Source organism: Rhinopithecus bieti, unplaced genomic scaffold, assembly GCF_001698545.2.
Source record: "Rhinopithecus bieti isolate Rb0 unplaced genomic scaffold, ASM169854v2 scaffold_1599, whole genome shotgun sequence".
Lineage (NCBI taxonomy): Eukaryota > Metazoa > Chordata > Mammalia > Primates > Cercopithecidae > Rhinopithecus > Rhinopithecus bieti.
Window position 1 is genome coordinate 3361568 of NW_016804139.1, and position 26754 is coordinate 3388321.

Below are 26754 nucleotides of genomic sequence, written 5' to 3' on the forward strand. Positions count from 1 at the left end.
TGTTTGGATGTATTATAATTTGTTTAACTCTTCTTGTAACTGACCTCTATGGGAGTTTCTAATTTTTGTCTGTTATACGTCATGCTGGCATAAAGTCTCTGGAAATACCTTCTGTCAGATGTGGTGAGTGCCCGCTCAGGATAGATACTGTTGGGGATAGCCAGGGTCATAGGCTCTTAGTCTGCTCGCTGGGCTGCTTAGGAAATCTTGCTCCAGAGGTGAGCTTTGAGTTCATATGTGAGTCTCAATTCTGTTTTGCCTGTGCTAAATAACTGCCAATTAAAAACAACAACAACAAATCCTTTGTGGTTTTGATTAGAGGACATTGTATTTTAATCGGAATGTTTTTGATCACCATGTTTTCTCGGTCCCAATGATTGAAGACTTATATTTGCTTTTGTAACTAACAAACAGCTTTGTTGGGTGCCTGGGGGGACAGAATACAATCCAATAATATACTTGGATTGTAAGATACATCTGGATTTCAGAAAACATTTTTTTAAAAATTTGTTTATTTCAGCAGATTTTCGGGGAACAGGTGGTGTTTGGTTACATGAGTAAGTTCTTTAGTGGTGATTTCTGAGATTTTGGTGCACTCATCACCCGAGCAGTGTACACTGTACCCAGTATGTAGTCTTTTATCCCTCACTCGCCCCCCACCCTTTCCTCAAAGTCCATTGAATCATTCTTATTCCTTTGCATTCTTGTAGCTTAACTCCCACTTGTGAGTGAGAGCATGACCATGTTTGGTTTTCCATTCTTGAGTTGACAGGTCAGAAAACGTTGAAATGAGGGAGAATGTGTATCTTATAACCAAGGAAACAGAGTTTGAAACTTAACGGATACTCATTGAGTATGTCATCCTTTTTCTAATTCCTTCTGCTGTTCGTGAGGTAGATTTTATTCTTCCCATTTTATCAATAATGGAACTCTGTTACTGAGAGGAGGTGTGACTCGCCTAAAATCAACGTAACTTGAAAGTGATAGAGCTGGGGTCGAAACCCAGGTATGCTCCACTTTAGGAATTCCTGAAAGAAAAGCCTCTGATATGTTAATCTGCAGGGATTTTAAAATTTCACTTAGATCAAAAGAAAATCAAATGTCAAATGGCTATTTTGTTTTAATACAAGGAATCCAAGTTTTTTTTAGACAAAATAATAATACCTAAAATCTTCTGACCCAGAGGTATGCTCCATTTACATTTTATATACAAGAAGTGCTGTGTTACATTGTCTCAGGAAACCCCAGCTCACACTGTAGCCATTGTGAAGGGTGCCCATGAAAGTTATGCAATGCTGTGTGTGATGGAAAGTTTTCTGCCCCAAATGCCTGTAGTGTGCCTCGTGACCAACATTAGCTTATGTTGAAGAACTTGGCATTTGGAGTAGGAACTGCTGGGTTCAAAACCTGGGTCTGCCATTGGCTAGTGTAATCTTGGGCCCTTTACTTAACTCTTTTGTGCCTTGGTTTTCTCATTGTCCTTACCTTGATATTCCCACTCCCCGATTCAGATAACTAGCATTTTCACCTCATTCATGGATGCTCATTATTGATATTCAGGCTCCAAAAGCTACATAAAGTTACAAAACCTAGAGGGAGTGCCAGATAATATGAAGTCTCTTCTCAGGCAAGTCCGACCTTTGGAATAGGTGCAACTATGACTTCTTTGAGTCAGTTTTTGTTTTCAATTCATTTTTGATAAACATTGTCCTAAAGTGTGAGATATGATACTATGATTCAGCTACCTGTGTTTGTCTGTGAGTGCATGTGAAAAGCATATTTTTACACAAATGGACAGTAGATTTGTATATTGTTAAATTGCAAATAATATTCAGCATTATTGAAATGATATCTAGAAGATGCCTTGTTTCTTTATAAAGTCAGTATTTTACAGGATCATAGATTATGCATTTTCTGCTAAGTTTCCAGGTTAAAATGAGTATTCAACTTGCATAATTTGATTAATTATATAAACGTACATGGTATGGTATTCTTTATGCTTATGTTGAACTTAGAGCTATTACATATCAACTTTTCTCTTAAAGTTTTGATTATGCGTGATAGAAATAATTTAAATGGGACAAGATGCATGAGTAAACTACTTTAAATAGTTGGTTTCTCAGAGAAAGGGGAAGACATTTTTTCAGCCATCTCAAACATTCTGGCTAATAAATGATGTCTTGGAGTTCCTCATAGGTTTAAACATAATAAGCTAAATTACTTTGATATTGGTAGTGTGTATTAGGCAACTTATTATTATTATTATTATTATTTTGGTATTTTTTAGGATTCTGAGTAACAATAAGATATCCGAGCTGAAGAATGGCTCATTTTCTGGATTAAGTCTCCTTGAAAGATTGTGAGTATTCTTTAATTATCATCTCATTATGATTTTGTTTAATGCATTTTCATTGTAAATCTTCATTGTAAATCTGTCACTAAACTCCCAACTATTCAAAATAAAATTTGAGTTTTCTAACATTTTTTAATGAAAATTTTAAGATTTTATTTTAAAAAACAAATATCTAAATTCTGTAAAGGCCAGATAGTAAGTAAATTGGGTTTTCACAGCTGACCACAAGTGACTCACCTCTGCCCTTGAAGTGTGAATGCAACCTTAGATAATATGCCAATGAGTATTGCATAAGACAGTACTTAGGAATGATAAATGAATCGATGTGGATGTCTTCCAGTAAATCTTTACTTATACCAGAGGTCATGGACTATACTTTGTTGACTTTGTTTAAGTATGCTAGCTTAAAGCATCTATGCTGTCTTGAAATTCTGTATCTCGAAACATGTATGCCATGTTAGGCCATTCTTGTATTGCTGTAGAGAAATACCTGATACCGGGTAATTTATCAAGAAAAGAAGTTTAATTGGTTTACGATTCTGCAGGCTGTACGGGAAGCATGGAGCTGGCATCTGCTTGGCTTCTAAGGAGGCCTCAGGAAGCTTACAATCGTGGTGAAAGGCCAAGCTTGCATGTCACCATGGCGAAAACAGCAGCGAGGATGTGATGTCAAGGGGAAAAACACTTGTATAAACTTTGATATTTTATTCAGATGTCTTTGAATGTGATATGTTTGTAAATATATATTTTTCTTAGCGATTAGGTCTAGTTTTGCTTATGATATGTCACAGGTAGCACTCATATTTTTGCTTTGGTGAGTTTCAGACAATGGACATTTAATTTACTTGTATTCTGAATGCTATTCTGGGATCACATTTCAAATTCCCCTGTTAACTCATGCATTTAGGATAAAATTTCAAAATCTGTAAGGAAGCTACACTGTGAAACATCTCCGTTTCTGTGGAATAACACACTGTCCTCATTTTTCTTAATTCTCTTTGCTCAGCTTCACTTTCTCCACTTCTCTACGTGGCCTTTTCTTGACCCTTTTACCTAGAGGCTTCTCCTGTGATAGAACTCATGCAGGACTTCATTGCCTAGGTTCCTGATGTGTATGTAAATATATACGATCTAGCATTCTTCATTTCTTTATGCATGTCTCTGTTTTTTTCATTTAGATGAGATGTCTTTAAGTTAGGTTATATACATGCATGTGTGTGTGTGTCTATATATATATATATATAGACACACAAACAGAGGAATATTTTTAAATGTTCTTGGCACAGTAGGAGCACTTTATTTCAATATTCGTACCATGTTCCATGTCGTCCATGTGCTTTAGAGTATGCTGATCACACCCTTGGTTCTAGGCCTGCCTAAGCTAAGGATGGTCCTTCATACACATTCAGTGGTCACTATGGTTCAGGAAAGGACCTTTGGGACTCTCAGGAAAGCAGACAGGAAGCCTGGGAGGACCCATCAAAGCGTGACTGCCTTGGATCATTGTGTGAGACAGTACATTCCTATTATGTTTTCTGTTCCCTGCAAAGAAAAGTTACTGGGTTGACAGATACCGCTTGCATATAACACAGTGTCAGGCGTTTAGTATATGCTTAGTTGATAATGAAAGGCATTAGTGTGGTCTTCCCTTTCCAAAAGAAAGGATGGCAGGCACTCCTAGTTTATAAATAGTGTCTGTTGTGTTTAGAAACACATTTTATTTTTGGCACCTAAGATTGATGTGGCTGTTCATGTACAACATAAAAAGTATAGACAGCACAGCTGATGTTCTGTGCTGTAGTGTGAATTACTACCCTTTTTGCATCTATTTCTTACTTTCCCTTGTCTTTGACATTATTTTCAGCCATTTAAAGCTAGCAAATCTCTGTATATGTTAGAAACAAATTAAGGAGCCATTTTGGGTGATACTAAAGTGCTGTGATTGTTTCTAGCCAGGGGTCTGTTTATTCATGAATCCCAAAATACTTCCTCACTCCTTTGTTGGGACCACAGAGATCAATATACAGATAAGGGACTTTGAGAGACCGTTTTATGAGTGGGGGCTTCAGTGTGAAAACCCAGTGTTGACCCTGGGACCTGGGCCTCTTGTGTTAGAGAACACCTTTATCTACACTGGCCCTAAGCTCAGCATATCTGAAGTACACACACATCAAGGGCCAGACCTGAGTCCTGGCCTCGGTCTGGCAGTGTGTGTGGGGGGGCATGCATGCCCAGTTGGGACCTGCCTCCCGTACGGTTTTTGTGGGAGAGCAGCCCACTTTAGAAAGAAAGAAAAAGTGATGAAAGGGCTGGGCTCTTTTTTTCCCCCTGTTTATACTTATTTTATTTTAAAGAGGTTTGTTACATGTCATGAGGGTTTGTTGTACCTATTATTTCATCACTCAGGTATTAAACCCAGCACCCAAAAGTTATCTATTCTGCTTCTCTCCTTCCTCCCAGCCTCCCCCGTCAAGTAGGTCCTAGAGTCTCTTGTTTCCTTCTTTGTGTTCATAAGTTCTTATCATTTAGCTCCCCCTTGTAAGTGGGAACATAAGGTATTTGGTTTTCTGTTCCTGTGTTAGTTTGCTAAGGATAATAAAGGCTGGGCTCTTAGCTGCTCTGCTCTGGCCCTGGGAGGGAGACACTTGGTGCTCCCTGCTCCTCCAGAGGAGCAGACTTTATTCCTTCAGCACTGACTGTTCCTGTGCGTCTCTCCTTATGTCTTCTAAATGAAAGCCTGAGAGCATTCTTGGCTCCAGTACTGGGGTGGAAGCCACTCCACCCACCCAGTCATGCTTTCAGCAACCCTCAACCAGCGACTGATAGCAGATGATGGGTAACTACCCTGCCTGCCTCACCTGTCAGGTGGGGCCGCCCTGAGGTGCCTTCTCCACCGGCCTGAGAGTCCCCAGGGACTGAATCTCAGGTACCTCAGTGGTAACGTCTTCAGCAGCTCACCTTGTTGGGCATCATTCTCTTTCTTGTCTCACTTCCCACTTTTCTATTGGTGCATTCTGGGGTCACCCCCCGAGTAAAGCCATTATTTTCACCCTTGTCTGGGAGAATTCCACCTAAGAGATATAACCGGCCAAATAACATGTTTACCATTCAGATTTGCCTAGTTAGAGAGTCCTGAAGGTGAGAATAGAAAATAAATAAAAAATATGACTTGAAAATACAGCAGATAGGATATGGTGTAAAAGATTAAAAGATGGTTGGCAAAACAAGGAATTGCTTACACCAAGGTCAGAACTTCAAAGCTGTGGCCTTGAAATTCCTGGAGCCAAGTCATACAGAATGAAGGTTAGGGTTTTGTAGGGTAGGGTGGGGAGAGTGGGCTGAGATAGTAAGAGCTGGCTCCGTTGAACTAATGATGATGACCCCATTGTTTGTTTCTGATCTTGCCCCATGTAGGAAGATAGCAGTGTGTGTGTGCTTTATTTTCATAGGAATATTTAGGTTGAGTTTTTTTTTTTTTAATTTAGGAGCTTAGATTTGGGATTTTATTTTTTATGATAAAGTAACTAAATCCTGATGGTGTCGTGGAAGCTAGTTTTCTAGTTTTGGTTCACCTTTTGAAGGTAGTTTGCTTTATTTTAGAAGTCTATTGAGTGGATAACTGATGCAAATTTATTGTATCATATTAATTAAAATCATAAAAAGATAGTTGACTTAATATGAAGGTTTGGTACAGGTATTGCCTCAACAGGTAATGAATCTTTTCCGTGTAGCTGATTTAAATTTATTCAGCAAACATTTAAGGTGCACACACTATGCTCGGCTTGGGGTTTATGGAACATATGCAGTAATGGGGAGAAACGTAGGATATATATAGTAAGCAAATCTCAAGTACTGTGGATAAAGAAAATGTGTAAGAGGATACTAAGTTTGGGAGTGCAGCACTGTGAATGTCTGCGAGTTTGTGGTGGAATGGGATGAAATTTAGAAAGACTTTGAAGAGAGAGCCTTGCTCATGCTAGATGAGACGGTTTGGAATGGGGTGGAAGTAGGGAGCCGTGTCAGGTCTTAGGTAATTTAAAGCTTATACTATCTGTTTAGAGACCAGTGCCCCAGACTAGACCATGGTTATTAAACTTCATGAGCATCAGAATCCCTGGGGTTTTGTGAAGGCACAGATTATGGTATCCTATACCACACTGAGTGTGGGATGGGTTGACTTTTGAGATGGCTGTTAGGCTTCCAGATGGAGACATTGAGTGAGAACTCATAGAAGTGGTACATTTGGTCTAGAGTTACAAATTTGAGTCTAGGGACTCAAAGCTGTCGGTGGTGATGAGATTGTCTAGGGGAAGGCATAGTGTGGTAAGAAGAAGTGGTGTGGGTCAAGCACCAGTTGGTCTGATAAATACAGTGAGGATTCATTCATTCAACAAAGTGATCAGGAGTTACTGTGTGTTGGACATTTTTCAAGTGAAGAAGACAAGTAGTGCACACTCTCTGCCTCATGTAACTTACATTCTAGTGATTGAGAGAATAGACAATAAATGAAATGATTCAGACAAATAAAGAAGATGACAGATTGTGGTAAGTGCCATAGAGCAAAACCAATCAGAAGGGGGCTCTCTGTGGGCTGAGGGTGTCTTCGGTTTTCGGTAGAGTGTGCAGGGACACCTCCAAGGGGAAGGCACAGAAGAGAGGGAGGTGAGGGAGGGAAGGGAGCAGACATCTACAGGAAGAGTATATAGGCCCTGCTGTCACATCAACCAAGGAGTCTTCCCCCCCTCCCCAGGTAATTGATGTTTTGGATTATTGATCCTAGAGGCCCCATGCTATTAGGCTGCTAAACTTGCATAATAATTGTCTCTGTTGGCCTACTTGCTAAAAAACATTATTATTAAAAGATAGAATTACTTAAATTTATACTTCCTATGAATTTTCTGCTTGGTGTTTTGGTAGATACCTGTTTTTAGATTGTTTTCAGCATTGAGACTTTTATATCCATCATCCATCCATTCACCAGTCTGTAGCCTTCCTTCCTTCTTCCATCTCTTTTTTTTCTTTTTTTTTTTTTTTTTGAGATGGAGTCTCACTCTGTTGCGCAGGCTGGAGTGTGGTGGCATGATCTTGGCTTCCTGCAACCTCTCTCTCCCAGGTTCAAGCGATTCTCCTGTCTCAGTCTCCCATGTAGCTGAGTTTACAGGTGTGTGCCATCACACCCAGCTAATTTTTGTATTTTGGGTAGAGATGGGGTTTCACCATGTTGGCCAGGCTGGTCTCAAACTCCTGACCTCAAGTGATCTGTCCGCCTTGGCCTCCCAAAGTGCCGGAATTACAGGCATGAACCACCGTGCCCAGCCCCATCTCTGTCTTCATTTTATGGAATTGCCATTCTTGTATTGTGCTATATATTCAGTTACCAGTATTTAGTGACATGCCTCCCCCATATACTCTAACTGCTGACGCTACAGTTGCCTACTGGTCAGTGTGTTTGACTTTCCAATGTGAATCCTACCCCTAGGCCACTAAGGTAATTCAGTATCTCTTCCAGCTATTGACAGAGTCTGTCCTAGTCAATAAGAGATGAGGAGCAGAGCAGCCTGCTGTGGGGTGTGGAGAGAGATTTCCTAGCTTTTAAGGAGAGGTACAAGAAGAAAGTCTGTTTCTTTTTATGACTATGTGGTTGGAGGTGATTTCTGAATCTGGGATTCCATATTGTAAGTCAGGCTCAGCCTGAAGGCACAGTTACATTCTGAGGATGGTGCATCTGAGAGATGGATGGAAGCAACCACAAAGGTTGCCCAACTCTTGATTTTCTGTGATGCCAGAGAATTACTTTTGTGATTGTTGAAGCTGTTTTGAGTTGAGGGTTCTGATACTTGCAGTTAAAGGCATCTTACCTGGTCTACTTTATGTTCTTTCCTAAAGGAGGCAATTCTTTTACCAAGAACTGAAAATATTCCTTTAGTTCTATTTAAGCAATTCTTGTGCTTTTTTCTCATTTATGCTTTAATGATCCAATGTATTCAGATTTAGCCATACATCCTGAAGTCAGACTCCTGTTTACTAGGGAAGCTGTGGGTTGGTGGGGGGAAAAAGGGGATGTTAAATGAGAGAATCTGACTATAAATATATTTTGGCAATGCCTGATTAATATGGCTATTATTAAATGTTATATAATATGTCAGGAATTTTTTATTAAAGGAAAAGTATATCTTTAAATTATATTACAGTACTCAGTTATTCATGAGTGGTATTTTGTAGAAACATATGCAGTTCATCATTGACTCCAAATTGATGTACTGCTTTAGCTAAATCAGTTTCTGTTGTAGATGCTGTTTAAAATCTGAAAAGGGAAACGTATGTTTTAAAAAAATGAAACTGACATTATGTATTTCTATTTACAGAGCTTTTTAGCTTATGCAAAACAAGTGAAAAACATACAGGTTGACTTTTTTCATGAAATCATCTTGTTGAAATGAGGGTCAGTTGGGGAGTTGCAGGGAGGAAGATAGGAACTAATAAGTCAGTCCTGATGATTAACTGTACCTCCTGGGACTTAAAATGCTGGGGATCAAACATTTGATTATGAAAAGTTTTAAATATACAGAAAAATGGAAAGGACGATGCCATAATCTTTCATATTACCAATTTACTTACCCAGATTCAACAATTCAGTAATTATTAACAATATGCCATCATTTTTTTCTTCTGTATTGGAATATGCCTACATATGTTTGGTGAATTATTCGAAGGTCAACTGCAGACATCATGATTGTCTACTTTTATGGAGAAATGGAAATGATTCATAATGAGATACCGCATTCTCCAAATTATCTGGCTTTATGAACAGCCTTGTAATTTTGTAGCCAACCATAACTTACTAAAAAATATATATATATATTTTGGGGTGGGGACGGGGACGGAGTCTCCCTCTGTTGCCCAGGCTGGAGTGCGGTGGTGGGATCTCGGCTCACTATAAGCTCTGCCTCCTGGGTTCACGCCATTCTCCTGCCTCAGCCTCCCGAGTAGCTGGGACTACAGGCGCCCGCCACCACGCCCGGCTAATTTTTTGTATTTTAGTAGAGACGGGGTTTCACCATGTTAGCCAGGGTGGTCTTGATCTCCTGACCTTGTGATCCGCCCGCCTCGGCCTCCCAAAGTGCTGGGATTACAGACGTGAGCCACTGCGCCCGGCCTAAAATATTTTTATAGAAAGGTTAATGTAATTCTGTCTCCTAGCCTTGGTGTGTTCTTTTGTCCATGAACATATCCATCCACACACCCTGTATTGGGTGTCTCCCCCTCGCTGAGTGGAGCAGAGCCTGCTCTTGTGGAACCTGTGGTCTCTCAGTGAAGACAGTTGAAGTAATTGAGGTGCACTTGGTACAGCGTGATAAGAGATGCCACAGGACAGGGCGNCTTCTGTTATACTCAGAAATGCATAGACACACATACAGGGCTTTAAAATGCTCTGTACCTGGCAACTCAGTTTAAAATAATTTACCAACATATTAACATCTTTTTAATAGAGTACATGTTGATTTAGTTCGTGCTTGTCATTGGCTACAGAATATTCTAGGTATAGAACAGATTGTAACTTAGTCATTCCTCTGTAGATGGAGATTGCATTTAATTGCATTTTCCCCTCCTTTACCAAGTCTGCCCTGATAGAGGCTTCTGTATAATAGATGATGCATCATATACGCGTGCAACTCTTAGGAATTCAGATGTATCTAGTTAGCAAAAAATAAGTAAACAAAGTCAAATTAAGTGAGAGTAAAACAACAATGGCCAGTCACAGTGGCTCACACCTGTAATCCCAGCACTTTGGAAGGCCGAAGTGAGTGGATCACTTGAGGTCAGGAGTTCGAGACCAGCCTGGCCAACATGATGAAACCTCGTGCCTACCAAAAATACAAAAATTAGACATGCCTGGTGGCATGTACCTGTAATCCCAGCTACTCTGGAGGCTGAGGCATGAGATTCCACTTGAACCCGGGAGGCAGAGGTTGCAGTGAGCCACTGCACTCCATCCACAGCTCTCCATCCTGGGCAACAGAGTGAGACTTGTCTCAAAAAAGATAATAAAATAAAAAGAACAGCATAAAGGGTGGAGTGGGCGGGTAACTCACCTGCTGCTCCTTTCTACGAGCTTATTATGATAGGGGAGCAGTGACTTTGCTCTTGTCATTCTCGACTCCCTTCTAGTTTTATTTATTTACATATTTATTTGGTGAGCATCTCAGAGCTAGACTGTGATTGTAATGTTTTAAAATATGTGTCATTGTTTATGGCCCCCAAATCCAAGCTAATTACTTCACTTGTGTTCAGCTGTACAAATAGCAGTCTGTTCCAACACTCAAGGAAAAATTGGTTTGCGTTGAGATTTCCTGAGAAAATGCCATGTCCTTCTCTAATGTGATCCCTTCCTTTGTGATTTCCAAGGGAAATATCTAATAATATGCATATTAGAACCTAGTGGTTGCTGTAAGATGCAATTTTTTTGTTTGTTTGTTTGCTTTTTGGAGACAAAATTTCACTCTGTTACGCAGGCTGGAGTGCAGTGGTACCATCTTGGTTCACTGTCACCTCCGCTTCCCAGGTTCTAAGCGATTCTCCCACCTTAGCCTCCCAAGTAGCAGGGACTATAGGCACACACCATCAACCTGGCTAATTTTTATATTTTTAGTAGAGATGGGATTTCACCATTTTGGCCAGGCTGGTCTCAAACTCCTGACCTCAGGTGATCCACCTGCCTTGGCCCTCCCAAAGTGCTGGGATTATAGACGTGAGCCGCTGCACCCAGCCAAAATGATTTTTGTTTTTTCTTTTCTNTTTTGAGACAGAGTCTTGATCTGTCACCAAGCTGGAGGGCCGTGGTGTGATCTCGGCTCACTGCAGCCTCTGCCTCCTGAGTTCAAGCCTCAGCCTCCTGAGTAGCTGGGACTACAGGTGTGTGCTACCACATCTGGCTAATTTTTGTACTTTTAGTACAGACGGGGTTTCACCCATGTTGGCCAGGCTGGTCTCGAACTCCTGATCTCAGGTGATCCACCTGCCTCGGCCCCCCAAAGTGCTGGGATTATAGGCATGAGCCAGTGTGCCCAGCGTTCACAGGTGTCTTTCTGGAGGAAGGAATGGAGTTTCACCCAAGGCCTCAAGGATACGTGGGTGAAGAGGGATGGAGGTGAAGTTGTGAGTTGGAGGAGATTGTGATGTGTTCGGGACAGGGAATCCCAAGTGCAGAGGTCTAGAGGTGAGAGGAAATACCCTTTCTAGAAACATCTTGCAGTATGACTGGTATAAATGAAGAGAGACAGGGTGAGTGTTAAGGGAAGATGTTGAGCAGATGGGAAGTGAGAGTTGGTGAAGGAAAGGTGGGCAAGACTGGGACCACGGGTAGTCTTGGAAGCTACCTTAACGCACCTGAACTTCCTTCTGAGGGACTGTGGATGTTTTTCAGGTTTCAATCAGAGCAGAGACTTGATCAGGTCTGTGTTTAAAAAGATCACTTCAGATGGAGAATCGGACGTAGGTGAGAACTTGTGTGGTTTACAACCTGGGCTAGGCTGATGATGATGACCAGGACAGAGAGGCAGTGACTTTGAGGCCTAGTTGGAAGGCTGGGGGTTACCACATAAAATAACTTAGTTTTTCAGACATATGGAGAAGTCGAAAGAATGTTATCTCCAGCAACTCAACTTGATCATGGCCAACTTTTCAGTGTGTTTGGTTTACCTGTTTTCCTATTATTTTAGCTATACATTTACTTGGTTCTTTTAGCAAATCTCCACTGTGTCAATCAGAAAGATACCCTTAAATCCTGGCAACTTATTAAGAACAAGAACTTGGCTGAATTTCTGAATCTTTCTGCGCATGAGTTTCCGCATCTTAAACAATGACACTGCCTCCTAGGGTGATTATAAGGTCTTAATGGTCTGGTAAGTGATAGACACCAACTCACTATATTTAGTGGTTTGTGCATCTAAACAGCCCAGAGTTAGAGGTGGATTTCAGGCTTGGCTGGGTCCAGGGGCTCACCATTTTTCTCTTTTCCATTCTGTTGGCTTCTTCAGATTATAGCAACAGGGCCATTAGCAGCTCCAGACTCAGATCTTGACCTCTTATCAAACCAGTGGGAATGTCTATGCTCATCCCTTCCTCTCCCACAAGTCCTGGGTGTAGTTAGACCAAAGTCATATAATTGCTAAGGCCAGAGTATTTGAAAAATCTGCACAAGGTTGATCAGGTGTCATACCTTAAGGGATGGTGTTGAAAATTTGGGGGCACTACCTCTACCATATGGAGAAGTAGAGGTGTTTCCACCTTAAAGCAATGGAGAAGGCTGCTCCCCCCACCAAATAAATAAATAAACAAATAAACAAACATTAAATAATTGATAGCAATAATTATAGTGTTATTACTATTAAATTTTGGAACCTTTGATAGTTGCAAACCTTTCACACCTTCACTCACTGTAGAAACTTTGAATTTTTGAATGGCTTCTGGTCTACACCTTTTGGCTATTTGTCCTTAGAGTGGAGTGGCTATTTGCCCTTAGGTCTCTCCTTGGCCTGGGTACTGGCTGGTTCACATTACCAGGCTGATATCTTAACCTGCATTTTCCCAGAAGCAGGTCCCCAGGTGAGCTTTCAGTGTAGTAATTTGGTTGGGAGATTTGCCCAACAGCCCTCATATGTGGTGCTGGACCATGAGAAGCAAGGGCAGCCGTTAGGGCAGTGTCTTCCCAAGCAGCTCCTGCGGCAGACAGCTGGTACTGGGGACTGCTGGGAGCCAGTGAGGCACACACTCAGCCCTCTGGGATATTCTGTTTTCCTCTCGGGTGAGGGCTCTTCCTATGGCCATTCATGCCCTTTACCTCTGACCTTCATGGATTGACTCTCAGGAGGTGCCCAAGAGAAAGCTGCATGGGGATGAGTTGGAGATAGAGGGACTGCAAGTGTGAGCACTTCTGTGCTGTCAGTGTCTGCTGCAGCAGGTACCTGGAGATAAGGATGCTGGCTGGGACCATGGTGTTCACAGTAGGGAACTTACCCTCTGCCTAATATTCCTCTTTCTGTTGAAATTGCTACACCAGGGACCATCTTTTTACTCCAAGTTAAGAGGAGAACTTAAAAACTGGTTGGAAGTCCAGAGAGAAGGATGGGATTTGTAAGTTTACCTGACTACCAAGACCTTTTCTGACCATTTAAGTGTATTTTGTGATGCTTCCTGACTTTTTCAGATCTTTTCAGATACTTTATTTAGAAAATATCTTAGAGGTTGGGTGCAAAAACCAGAAAAGTTAGGGTAGTTACCAGCATCGACAAAGCTGTTTTCTTCTTATAGAATATGAAGTTTTCAGAATTCCGATTAATGAAATACCTATCCAGTGATAATAATCAGAGCATAGATTTTATACTGATGTTTAATAATCATTTTGTTTTTTTCAATATTGTGAAGTACTGGGGGGTGGGGAAGCTGCAGGGGGTTTGGTTTTATTTAGAAAAACCTGGCTCTGATTGTGGGGAGGTGGTAGAATTGCAATCCCAACCCTGGCTACTGAGGAGTGCCCATGTGTTAAAATGGGGATGAGATGCAAGAAAGACCATAGGATTTGCTGGAGGCCACAGTGATCCCAGAATTCACAGGTTGCATTTCCAGAGCAGCGTTCTTGAGAATTTCTAGTCCAATCTCTGTCACCAGGTATTAAACACGCATAGTGTGGGAAGCCACAGGGTCACTGACACATCGAAAATGCTGGGCTTACGGTAAATACGCTCTGGGCTTCGCTGCTGAGCGAAGGGCCAACCTCCTCAGGATGCTTTTGTGAAATGTCTGGGGAATCCAACCAGAAGCCAATTTTGATGTTGTAACTTTTGCTGTATTGATAGAATGAGCCTGAGAGAAAACGCACATGTTATGAGGCATGCCATGTACAGCAGTTCACTTTCATTAGCTGCTGGCACAGTGACGTTGAATGTGCCTCTGATTGGATGGAAGAAAACACATGAATCTGTGTTCATTGCTGCGAGACTTCCTTGGAGTCCTTTCTGTCGCGTAGGTAGAAAAGGGATGCCCGCTGCTTTCTGATTTGGAGTGGGTGGAGAAGGCAAACTGAGGATTTTCCTCTAAATAATTTAGACTGCCTGGGCACAGGTGAGAACGCCCATGACGGAGCAATTGTCGTTAAAGAGCCTCACTCAGTGCTGTGCTGACGGGGTGCCAGTGTTCCAAGGTCTGCTTCCAGGAAGGTGTTGTACATTTCAAGTAAATAAGGGACTAAGGCACCCTGGAGGTACTGGTTACCTTGGCTTGTACTGAGCATTTCTCTACATGTCTGTTTTGTTTCACCAACGGTGTGTGCATCCTTAAATGAGGAGTAGTGTTGGAAGCGTACACATGGCTATATAAAGAAGGGGCAAGGTTGCCACTGTGATGTAAGGATGTCAGGAGAAGAAAAACTGAAAAGAGTTTCAGTTTGCCATCTGGCTTCAGCTTCCCTGGGAGATGAGCAGAGGCCACTCTGGCTTCAGCAGACAAGGTTGTAGGTGAGTCCTGACAGACAGTCCCAGCTGAGGGGGTCCCATAAAGCTGAAGAGTGGGCCAGTCACTGGCAGAAGTGTGGTCTAGGGAAAAGGACTGTGTTTAGACTGTCAGCTCTCCGCAGAGGTCTAGCCAAACACTTGTATAGGCGACTGGTAAGTCCCCAGCTGAGCCCAGTGACCAGGAAGAGAGCTGTAGCCATAGCCTATCTGCAAAACCACACGGGTAGAGGGATGTGGCTGAGACACTCACTGCTGCCTCCCATCCCTAAGTAGCAGTGCTCTTGCACGGACGTGCCAGCGTAATTGAGAAGAATGAGGATAAATGGTGACTGCTATCAAATTCCACGTGGTATGAAGCTTGTGCATCTGTGCTTTGAGCTATGTATTGTGGTTTATCACACACTTATTTTATATCCTCACCTCATAGAAAACCTAACCATAGGCCGAGTGTGGTAGCTCATGCCTGTAATCCCAGCACTTTGAGAGACCGAGGCAGGCAGATTGCTTGAGATCAGGAGTTCGAGACCAGCCTGGCCAACATGGCAAAACCCCGTCTCTACTAAAAATACCAAAAATTAGCTGGGTGTGGTGTCAGGCGCCTGTAACCCCACCTACTCAGGAGGCTGAGGCATGAGAATTGCTTGAGCCTGGGAGGTGGAGGTTGCAGTGAGCCAAGATCATGCCACTGCACTCCAGCCTGGTTGACAGAGCAAGACTCCGTCTCAAATGACAGCAACAACAAAAAAGATAAAAACCCAAATTTAGAAGGCCAGGGAAGGGAAATATATGAACAACCAAAAGACATGAATTTTAGAGTGTATATTTTTGAAGATGGGTTTTAAAATTCAATTGAATGATGTTTGTGACAATTGTAATTAGATTTACTTTGATATTCAAAGTATGGCATACTAAGGAAGAAATTATAGAAGTAATGTATATGATTGTAGTTCAGTGATAATTGTGAAGTTAAATAATATATTAGGTCACATATTTCTTTTATGACATATATTTTTATTTTATTTACCAAACCAAAAGGCTCTGGAGCTAGATTTGTCAAATTTGCATTCTGACTGTGCCATTTACTACTGGCTTGATCTTGACTTAATCATTTTGACTTCAGTTTCCTCCTATTTTACTTTTGTTTTTTTGTATAGCAGGTAAGTGTGGTGTGCCTGAATACTTGTTACAGTGTTGATATGTGAATAACTTTTATTTTATTTTTAACAGGGACCTCCGAAACAATCTTATTAGTAGTATAGATCCAGGTGCCTTTTGGGGACTGTCATCTCTAAAAAGATTGTAAGTGTTTGAATTGCTTGCTTGTGAGTTTGAATTGTTCCTTGTATAAGTAGCTGTCAACTTACTTTAACATGATGAAAAATGGACATTTAATAATTCTTTGAGCTTCACCTGACCAGGTCCCTGATACAGAAACAGAAAGAGGCTGGGTGCAGTGGCTCACGCCTGTAATCCTAGCACTTTGGGAGGCCGAGGCGGATGGATCACCTGAGGTCAGGAATTCGAGACCCGCCTGACCAACATGGTGAAACCCCGTCTCTATTAAAAATACAAAAATTAGCTGTCATGGTGGTGTGTGCCTGTAGTCCCAGCGACCTGGGAGGCTGAGGCAGGAGAATCACTGGAACCTGGGAGTGGGAGACCGCAATGATCTGAGATCGTGCCACTGCACGACAGGGTGAGACTCTGTCTCAAGAAAACAAAAAGAAAGAAAAACAGAAAGAATATTTTATATAAGTAGCTGAGAAGGTGGTTAATTTGCACAGTGGTTTGATTTGTTTGATGGTGGCTGGCTGTGTTCCTCTTCTGCTACTAAAATCATTACCATGTCGGCTTTGCCAGCAGACATAATCTGTAGACGATTTTCAAATTACGAATCCATTCAAACTGTGTCCGTTGTAAATGCCATGTAAACAAAGGTACCTTTTAAGTAATGATTTAAAGTCTTGCCATTTTCATGTGTATCTATATATTACAATTTTAAAACCCAAGGACCAGTTTTTTATTGCTTCTGAAGCTAAACAACTCCCCTATCTCCTATATGAAGCTCCTTTTCACAGTTGCTGTCTGAGCAGGCCCACATTTTAGAAGCGGCTCTACAAAAAAGCCATGAGGACTGTCTCTCCATCCTTTATTCTTTCTGAAAGCATTTACTGAGCACTTAACCACTTACCATGCCCTGACTTCTTCAGAAGATCTTGCAGACTCTTGGGGTTGGGGGTATAGATAATGTAGGAGAAGAAAAATAATTTTCCCTCTACCCTTCCAGTTTCTCAGCTTGGACCTCTAACAAAAGACAGATTAACAAGAGAAAAACAGAAGTTTATTGAGAAAACTCAGGAAAAGAGTAATTCTCAAAAGAGGTGGCATAGAACTCTGGCTTATGTAGCCTTTCAACAAGGAGCAATACATTTTTTGAGAAGTGACAAGACAAAGGAGAAGGACCTTGAGTCTCTTAAGGGAAAGCAAATTGTGGGAAGGCAAATATACGGGAGACTAATGGTAGATAAAGTCTAATTAGTAATGTTTGTTATGTAGATTCCTTTGGTGCCTTGACTAAGCTCCTAAGGGTCCAAAGCCCTCTCCCGGGAGGAGCTTTTGTCCTTTCTAGTGGAGAGGGGAGGAGGGATACCTTTCTCAATTTATGTCCTCCTTTTCGTCAGCTAGGGTAGAGCAGAGAGCTTTTCTTGTATCTATCTGCTTTTCAGTCGGCCTGTAGCTAGAAATAATCCTTATGCCAATATGACATGTTTTGGGTGGCATGTTCTGCTACCCTTCAGTCGTTAGTGAAAATACATCTGACCGCACACACAGGTGCTGTAACAGGTAAAATCATAAACATAACCTGCTAGGGAAAGGAGAGAGCGCCTGCGATGGGAACAGCCTGCTGTGAGAGCCACGGACTTGTTTAGATTTGAACTTGCTCCCAGGGAATGAATATGTGTTAAAAAGGCCTCCAAACAGGGCGGGCGCAGGTGTGCAAGAATGTATCTCTTGGGACAATAGTTTAGTTCTTTGATCAGAGCAGAAAGTAGAAAGAGGAAAAAGAATATTGGAAGATCATACTGGTCAAAGGACTGGGCTTTTGAAGACCTGCTATGTTAAAATGTTTAATCTGCTCTTTAGACAGTAGGGGGCTACCAGAACTTTTTGAAAATGGAATTGACATTATCAGATTTGTATTTCAGAATATTCTCATGGCAATAAGGAGAAACCACAAAAGTGTAGGGAGACCAGGGACAAAAGATCAGGGAGAGAGACCAGATCCGTGATTTTATTTTCCTTATAGTCATCCTTTTGGCTGGCTCTATCTCTTGTTTTTTTGGGATTCTTATACACTTCTTTAAGTTTTCTTTTTTTTCCCCCTCCAGTGTGTGTGGGTATTTTTTTATGTCTTGCTGGTTTTCTGTAGTATTTGCATAATAACACTGGGTATGGCTGCTTTTAGTTTAATTACGCCATGACTTAAATGTTGACATTGACTTTCCATCCTAATACTTTTGACATCTTTTGTCTTACTTAGTCGTTTAAAACCTATTTCTTTCTTTCTTTCTTTCTTTTTTAACTTTTTAGTTCAGGGGTACAAGTGCAGGTTTGTTGCATAGGTAAACTTGTGCCATGAGGGTTTGTTGTACAGATTATTTCATCACCCAGGTATTAAACCTAGTACCCGTTAGTTGTTTTTCTTGATCCTCTCCCTCCCGCCACCCTCCTCCCTCCAAAAGGCCTCAGTGTGTGTTGTTCCCTCTATGTGTCCATGTGTTCTCATCATTTAGCTCCCGCTTAAAAGTGAGAACATGCAGTATTTGCAAAACCTGTTCTTTTTTTTTGTCAAATCCAATTGTAAAAATTGGTCATGCCCTTTTTGCAAAATATTTTTTTGGTTATTGCTTTTGCAAGTAAAATATCTTTCATCTAAAACCTGTCATCTGTACCTTTCCTCCTATTTTTCTCTCTTAGACAGTCTTAAGGGTCAGAATTCTGTAAGATTAAGAACGGTAGGAGTTAAAGGATTTTCTCTTTGTCTTTGAAAATTAGTTACAATTTGAATCAGTAGGGAATTTTCCTACCGTATTTTTTGCTGGGGGTGAGTGGTGGTTCCCTGTGTTTATCAGTCTTTGTCTGCACTCATTAGAAGCTCAGGGCCGTCTGGAGGAGATCTTGCTACTAATCAGTTTTCTTCTCTTCCACCCATTCTACACTTTATTATTTTCTAGTGAAGGCTTTTAATGAAACAAGTTAGAAAAACTGGCTGGTCTGGGGTAGGTGGTAGTGGAGATTGGAGTTCTAGAAGAAAGAACTTAAGAAAGGTAAGAGTTATAGGAGGGTGGAGCTTAGGCATCAGATTGCATGGGACCAAGCCAGGTTCAGCGTTCAGTAAAAGCACTCTCAACCAGGTATGGCAGCGTAATCAAAGTGATAAGGTGGTGATCCGTGTCAGTTCAGTTAAACAAAAATTCCTGAAGTTCATCCTGAGAGCCCAACTGTGAGCAAGGCTCTGGAGACACACAGGTAAATCAGGAACCTCTTGAGGGGTCTGCAGTCTAATGGAATTACGAACACTGACCACGAGCCTGGATATGGAATCGAAATACAGTTGCAAGGAGATGACGCAGTAGCTAGAGTTTAGCTGCTGTAAGAGTCTTGGAAGTTGTTAGGACTCAGCTATCCAGACACAGGCAGGGGATATGGAGCATGACCGTAAACAGGCTGCGCCTCCAGACAGATCATTAGGGAGTGGAGGGGCAGCAGCAGGTGAGCGTGATTTACAGCAGTGACTCACTTTCTTTGTGCTTCTGTCTGTGCCTGAGTCAGTTTTGCACCCATGCCTAGGAACATGAGTCCTCAAGTAGAAAGCAAAAGTGTAGGGGCTCAGATCTACCCTATCAGAAACTCTGGGGCTGATGCTGAATGATTTTTATTTCGACCATCCCTCCCAGTGATTCTGATGTGAAAGTATGAGAACTTTTAGAATATTTTTCCCTCCAATCTCTGTTTTTTCCCTTAATGAGAGGAATGTGAAATTATCCTCTCAGGCCCTTTTCTTACCCACTCCCTCTGTGTTCCACACTGTTGTAGTCACAGCTTTTAGGTAATAAAAATATTAATGCTGATTGTATCTCTATGCTGAGATATAGGTTGAAGAAAAGTTGGCTGTTAATGAAAAGCAGTTTCTTCATTATGTTTTAGATACTGCAGACTATCTTAGAATCTCCATCTAGTTATTTCTCTTTCAGTAAATAAACTCTTAAGCACTGCCATCCAAAATGAATTTTAAAAATTCTTGTTCAGGAGTATTTAATATAATTACTGATATTGTACCAGGCATTGCTTTAGTAGCCTTTCACTGTTACATGTTAAGTAGTCTCTTGTGTTCTTGCTTAGGAAGGTAATTGCCATTTATAGTATTCTTCCCATTAGAAGATACATTCTTAATTCCAAACAGATGACTTGTAATTAACTTAGGATACACAACTTGCAAGCTGAAGAAGTCCTGTATGTAAACTCAACGGGGATATAGATATTTGACAGTAGTGTTTGCTAGTTGCTCATAGATACAGACCCTTTTTCTTATGGGTTCTTAAGTCATTAATTTCAATTGTGCATCTCCCTTAACAAGCATACATAAAGTATTTTTGTTACTATACCATGCCTTTGCCTTTAGTTTATAAATAATTTGAATCAGGAAGTTGAAGTGGCTTTCTGAAGAATATACGATCAGAAGTAGGTGAACCCTGGATCCATCACTTTCTCTTGTGTTTTATCAGCGAATTTAAGTTGATTTTCAATCCAAATAAAAACCCATTATCAATATCTAAATACCATTTTAAGTAGGTATGGCTGTAATGAAATTGTTTCCCGAAGAATCAGTGGTAATTGCACCATTTAAAGCTCAGAATTGAGACAAGATTATAAATAGAGCCCAGATACGCTTGTTTGCGCAACAATTTACAAGAAGATGCCTAATTTTTGTTAACAGTGAAACCCCGAAATAAAAGGAAAATCAACTGGAATTTACACGAAAAGGCCCCGTATGATTAAATACTTAGGAGCTACAGAACAACAAGGACAGATAAAGACTTGTATTGCTTAAGATTCTTTTATCAAAAGTTGTCATAAGAGAGGGAAGGCAGAACTATGAAATTATTGAAGACCAGGATTACCTAAGGTGCTGTGTTAGGCCTCTCCAGAGAGAGAGGACCAATAGGATGTATGAGAGGAGATTTATTAGGGAGAATTGGCTCACATGATCACAGAGGGAGAGAGGTCCCGCAATAGGCTTTCTGCAAGCTGAAGGGCCTATGAATCCTGTAGCATAGCTCAGTCCAAGTCTGGAAGCCTCAGAACTGGACAAACTGAGCAGTCCCCAGTCTAAGGCCGAAGTCCTAAAAGCCCCAGGAAGCCCACTGATGCAAGTTCCAGAGTCCAAAAGACAACCTGTAGCCTGATGTCCAACAATAGGAGGAGAAGGCGGAAGGGGAGAGAGAACAGAGAGAGATAAGCCCTCTCTTTTGCCTGTTTGTCCCAGCGGGGCTCCAGCTGATTGGATAGTGCCCACCCACATTGAGGGCAGGTCCTTCCTCTCTGTCCATTCACTCCTGCACCAATCTCCCCTGGAAACGCCCTCACAGACACACCCAAACCAATGCTTCACCAGCCGGTGAGACCTCTCAATCCAGCCAAGTTGACAGCTAAAATTAAACCATCTCATTTTAACTTTTGAAATAGTCAAGGAAAAATGCAAATGAGTTAGGTACCTGATTCAAATGCTATGTTCTTAGAATTTCTGGTGAGACTACTACATCTTCTGCCATGACCAAGTACACAGTTTGGAATCCAATACTTTTAGTTTGAAATGGATGGTGTAGATCGCCTTATTGAAGAGTAACTGAGTAACTCAAAGAATGTGTACCTCTCTATGAGAGAGAATAATAGGGACTTTGGAGGCAATATGATGAAAATATTTTTGGAAGTTTGGCTTAGGGAGCTTATTCTAATTATTTTGTTAGAATTCAAAGTGTGATGAATTATTCCAAGTCTAGCAACTAATAAAACTTAAGATTCATTGCTTCAGGGTTTTCTTGCATAGGGCTTACTAAGTCCACTGAAAACAATGATGCAAGTCATGCCATCCCAGGTGAAAGTTACAGATATTGTTAGTGGTTATCTCCCAACGTAAAGTTTTTACTTTTAAACCAGTGCAGGTCTCTGATTAAATGTAAAAATAAAATTGTGTTCATTGTCCTTGATGTCAAGCAGAATAAATAAAGAGGGATAGAACAAAATATTAACTAAAACTTTTACATAGGTAAAAAGAAAAAAGTTTCATTGAGGAGAAGTAAAAAATATTTAGAAGGTAACATTTAATAGGAAATAGAAATGAGGAGTGATTGCAAAAATAATTGGGCCATATCATAGATATTGTTAAAGTAATTTGGCTTGGAGTCTGAATGATAGATCTGTAAACTGAAAGCTAACACGGTAGTTTTTTTTTTTTTCATTATAGTTGAAACTTCTGAGTATTTAAGGAATGAAGTCAGAAAATGGTATTTTCAGATGTTCCTCAGGAAACAAAAGTTCCATCACTGTAATAATTTGCCCTTTTATCCATTATCCGTTATTTACTGGCTGAGTTTGGGCTCAGTTCTCCAACTGCCCCAGCATAATTGACTGTGTAGGTCATCTAAGGAATTGAATTGCGGGCAGCAAGATAGTTTGAGTCTCATTTTTACTACTACAATTTTATCTTGGGTAATTTTGCAAGAGTAAGTACTTGAAATATAGAGGGCACCATAATTGAGCAGCATTAGTCTGTGCGTGCCGGCAGTAAGTGAAAGCAAGGATCATTTTCGGCCTCACTGCTATCCTTATCTCACTTAAGTAGAGTAAATATCTCAAATATGCTAGAATAAAGGTCTTGTGCGATACCTGGGTGCTGTTCTTGAATACTGAATGCATGAGACCTTCATTAACCAAGAGAACTAATTGAAGACACTTTTCCACCCTTCTCCTTAGGGATCTGACAAACAATCGAATAGGATGTCTGAATGCAGACATATTTCGAGGACTCACCAATCTGGTTCGGCTGTAAGTACATCTTTTCTTTCCCATTAAAAGATAAGGAAGCATTAGAGCCAGTACCTAAATATGTATGAAACTTATGATCTATTTAATTATAAGTAGCAACTGTAGGGGTTTTAGAAGCCTTAAGGGACAGAGAGCTCACAGTTTAATCATGGGAGTGTAATCTGCTCAGAATATAATGGTACCTTACCACACCGCACACAGACACATGTGCGCACACAGACACATGTACACACACACCACATAACGCAGTGTAGTACATGCAACAGAGAGCACATTCATGCTGAGAGGTATGATCAAAAGCTTTGCTAGTCTGGGAAAATTTGAGCTGATGTACGCTGATGGCCCAGAAGATTTGCAGAGATCTGGGTAGTTAGAAAGGAAAGAAGCCAAACCAATGATACATGAAGGTGGGAATTAGAACAAGGCCATTTGTCAAGGGGAGGGCTGGTGGGCTTGGAGTAAAATAACCATTTGAATTGTGCCTCTGACCATGTGATTTGGGGTGAGTTGTTTGACTTTTCTGTTTTTCACCTACAAAGTAGGATTAATAGTAGCTCAAAGTTACAATGATTATTTAACATTTAAGTTATATATATCTGTTTATTATAATTTATATAGAATATAAATGTGGAAGAACTTTGTATAAGTCATCAAGTATGTTTATATCTTTTTTTAAAAAACAAGTTTTAAGCCAGACATGGTGGCTCACGCCTGTAATCCCAGCACTTTGGGAGGCCGAGGCAGACAGCTCACTGGAGGTCAGGAGTTGGAGACCAGCCTGGCCAACATGGTAAAACCCCATCTCTACTAGAAGTACAAAAATTAGCCGGGCATGGTGGTGCATACCTGTAGTCCCAGCTACTCGGGAGGCTGAGGCACGAGAATTGCTTGAACCCAGGAGGCAGAGGTTGCAGTGAGCCAAGATTGCGCCACTGCACTCCAGCTCTGGGTGACAGGCCAAGACCGTCTCAAAAAAATTTAAAAAAGTAATAAAAGTTCTGTTTGGGAGTAATTATACATTAGGCTGATTATTTATAATAGAGCTTTATTTTGAAATGTATGAAAAGCAGATAGGGGCTTAGAACTGATTAAACAATAGGAAGCCACTAAAAGACATTTCTGTTGGAAAATGGCACGAAATCGTGTTTTAGAGACAAGCCGTCTGGGAATAGGGTTCCGCATGAAATGCTAGATGTGGAGTGGAAGGTCAGTGTAAGGGTTGTCTACTTGCGGTTCTTTCTCCTTGTAGCTTTTAGAATGTTTCTTGTATTTCACGTTACCTTTGAAAACCAATTAGGAGCTTAAATGATGAGATTCTTTCATCTATACAGTAAGGGAAGAGACTTCAGATCAGTTATTAGAGTAGAACAGAACGTTCCTGCTGCACAGGAAATTTGTAGCTGTTTTCAGTGTGTCCTTTCATTTTCAGGGAAAGGTATATGGCCTGATTTTTGTTTTTCAATAAAAGATTGATTTGGTGTGCAGCTTTACTCATGACTTGAAGTTAGTTAAATTAATTGCTTCTTAACTCCTTTGTAACTGCCTTGCAAACATTTCTATCTCAGTGCTTTTTAAAATCCCTTCTTGAGAATTTTGTATTTTTACTTTTTTTTTTTCTTGAGATGGAGTCTCGCTTTGTCGCCTCGGCTGGAGTGCAGTGGCACAGTCTCGGCTCACTGCAACCTCTACCTCCCGGGTTCATGCCATTCTCTGCTTCAGCCTTGTGAGTAGCCGGCATTACAGGTGCCCGCCACCATGCCCGGCTAATTTTTTGGTATTTTTAGTAGAGATGGGGTTTCGCCATCTTGGCCAGGCTGGTCTTAGACTCCTGACCTCGTGATCCACCCGCCCCGGCCTCCCAAAGTGCTGGGATTACAGGTGTGAGCCACAGTGCCTGGCTGTATTTTTACTTTTGAGGACTGCATTAGAATTGACAAAATCATACATCTGTGAAGGAGACTTTTGTTATGTTTTTTGGACAGCTATGACCGAAGTAATGAAAAACAAAATAGTAAACTGGAGTCTACTATTTTGTTGATTTTAGTTTTAGATTGATTTCTAGCTCTGGCCTAGGGATTTGACACATCAGCACGTTCTTTAGGCAAAAGAGCTGGGTGGGACAGAGCTTCTGTTAGGGCAGGTTGCTGTTTTCTTAGTATTTCCTTTGCCTCCTTCGTCAAGAACTGAAATGTTTGGTAGGTTTAGAACTTGGGTGGTCTCTTACATTTTTACCAATTATCTTATACCTGTTGTGAGAATTTATACATCACGGAACACAATGAACATCATCCAAGTAACACATTAAAACATAAAAATAACATTGCCAAGCTTCCCACTTTGAGATTTGATTGAGATAATCTTATAGTTCATGTAATAATAGATGATAGTGGCCTTTAAATTTGATTTACTTTTATTTTTATATAGATTTCTGGGGTACAGGTGCATTTTTGTTACAGGCATAGATTCCATGGTGGTCAAGTCAGGGCTTTTAGGTATCCATCACCTGAATAATGTACATTATATCCATTAAGTAATTTCTCATCATCCACCTTCCTCCCACCCCGTCATGCGTGTGATTCTCCACTGTCTATCATTCCTATTGTGGATCTCCTAAATGGAGCAGTCTGTGGCATATACAGCAGTATACCTGGCCTACATCTTTTAAATACTTTGTAAAGAACAACATGGCAATTAAGGAAACTTCTTACCACTCAGCATTGCATTGCAGTGACATTGCTTATCATAATTTGGGTTGGCACAGGTCTAGAGCTGTGGATCAGGAAACTTTAAGTGTTTTGCATGGGCTGCTGCTGTCCCCAGATTTTTGAGCTCTTGAGCCAGGCCATATGCTTGTTGTGAAGGCTGATAACAGCTCATATTTCAGATGTAGAGAATGGCATTTTCTCAGTCCAGTGAGTGGAAAAGAGAATATGATTAGGAATGGAGCATGCAGTACATTCCTTAGATTAGGAATCAGAGATCTTCCTCTTACTATTTCTCACCTGAAAGAGAAGGTATACAAAAAGAAGGAATTCTAGAGTGGATCACTGTTCTAGCTGTTTCCTCTGGTAACTCTTGAACTGGGGACCTCAAACTGAGTGGGTCCCTTAGCCAGCTTCCTTGGCTAAGGGATGATGAGACCTTGATGGACAGCCTAGGCATTCTCAGCCAGATTTCTTACCATTTTTGATCGAGTCTTGGCTTTGGAAATTTATGAATTCATTTTTTTTAAAAAAACTACCCTTTCTTTAAGTGTATCAGAGACCTTAGTAGACATGGGTGGGGTGGGGGTGTAAAATTGATTAATTCTATATATTGATCTCTGCCTTTGCTGATGGAGAAGTTCTCTTGAACTATCTCAGAGCAGTATAGTCCTACTTGCAAAGGTTCTCACTCTGTCCCACTGTAACAGTGGACGTAACTGGCAGACCAAACGGGGAGCCAATAATGGACTTCTGTGAAGCCTGTGTCCTTCACTTAGGAAGTTAATTTGCAGAGAAATGTCAGGAGATCTACAGACCAAAATCTCTGTCAGGAGATCTACAGACCAAAATTTTTTCAAGTTCTTTGTGGGCAATCTAATACCTGTATATTTTCCTCAAGAATTATACTTTTAATATTTTCCTATCAGAAATATATGTATTTATAAGAACTACCCTTTACAATTTCCTTTATATGCAAACATGTGTTGTGTATGTATTTGTATATAAATACATATATACAACTCATATGTTTGTATAAAGAACTTCCTTTATCCAAAAAGTGGTTGTTATTGAGTAATAAAAT

The 26754-nt window shown here is 40.8% G+C and overlaps 1 protein-coding gene across 1 annotated transcript in view; it reads left to right on the plus strand.

Moving 5' to 3' along the window:
- The window catches only part of ADGRA3 (adhesion G protein-coupled receptor A3), a 134187-nt gene that overhangs the window by 39179 nt on the left and 68254 nt on the right, over positions 1 to 26754 (plus strand). Inside the window, 3 exon segments of the mRNA XM_017866795.1 lie at positions 2288 to 2359; positions 16090 to 16161; positions 22897 to 22968. The gene's annotated coding sequence lies outside the window, so the exon portion shown is untranslated.